Source organism: Tupaia chinensis, unplaced genomic scaffold, assembly GCF_000334495.1.
Source record: "Tupaia chinensis unplaced genomic scaffold, TupChi_1.0 Scaffold000573_1, whole genome shotgun sequence".
In the NCBI taxonomy this organism is placed as follows: Eukaryota; Metazoa; Chordata; class Mammalia; order Scandentia; family Tupaiidae; genus Tupaia; species Tupaia belangeri.
In genome coordinates, this window is record NW_006160087.1 from 467,020 (window position 1) to 468,240 (window position 1,221).

Here is a 1,221-nt window from a genome sequence, read left to right on the forward strand (position 1 = left end):
AAATGACAAATTGTCCTCCAAAGTGGCTGTATCATTTTGCATTCCCACAAACAGTGAATGAGAGTTCCTGTTGCTCCACATCTACACTCAAATTTGACGTTGTCAGTGTTTTAGATTTTGCCATTCTAATAGGTATGCGGTAGTCTCACTTCCTTTTTCTTTGTAATTCCCTAATGACATATGATGTTGAGCATCTTTTCTTATGCCTCTTATTTGTATATACTCTTTATAATTTGCATATACTCTCCAGTGAGGTGTCTAGACTATTTTCCTATTTTTTAATTGGGTACTTTGTTTTCTTATTGTTGAACTTAAGTGTTTAATGTGTATTTCGGATACAAATCTTTTATCAAATGTGTTTTGCAAATATTTACTCTGAATCTAGAGCTTACCTTTCCAGCCTTTTATTTTTTAGATGAGATTACTTTCATTCTGTTCCACTTACTAATTTTTTCCTTTCTTTTTAGTATTGTTTATTAAATTGACAAGTAATAATTATACATATTTATTGAAAACACTAATATTTCTCTCTCTCTGTATATAGTATGTTATGATATATAAGGGTAATTATTGCATCTTTTACCTTAAACATTTACCAGTTATTTGTGTTGGGAATGTTCAAAATCCTCTCTCCTAACTTTTTTGAAATACACAATAAATGGCTGGCATATATAGTTGCCCTACATTGTTATTGCACTTCAGAATTTATTCCTTTTACCTAACTGTAATTTTGTATCCAGGAACCAGATTCTCTCAATCTCCCCTTCCCTCCACCCCTCCCAACTTCTTATGACCACTATTTTGCTCTACTTTCATGAGGTCAACTGCATTAACATTTGTATATGAGACAGAATGTATAATATTTCTTTTTCTGTGTCTGCCTTATTTCACTTAACATAATATCCTCCCAAAACTGTGGAACAGTTCATAAAACTGCATGTCATCCTATACAAGGGCTATGCTAATCGTAGCTTTATTGCTCCAATTATGCTGCTGTGGTGAGCACGCCAGTCTGCTAAACAGCGTCTTTCGAAGAGCAGAAGTTTTCCATTTTAATTAAATCCAACTTATCATTTTTTTCTTGAGTGGACCATGTTTTTGGTGTTGCATCTGAGTCATCACCAAGCTGAAGGCCACCAGGATTTTCTCCTGTGTTATAAGAGTTTTATATGTTTGCATTTGTATCTAGCTCTGTGATTCATTTTGAGTTGATTTTAGGGA

At 33.5% G+C, this 1,221-nt stretch overlaps 1 pseudogene; it reads right to left on the bottom strand.

The window, feature by feature from the left end:
* Positions 1–909: 909 nt before the first annotated feature.
* LOC114009615 (uncharacterized) lies at positions 910–1,010 on the bottom strand (annotated as a pseudogene).
* Positions 1,011–1,221: the final 211 nt, after the last annotated feature.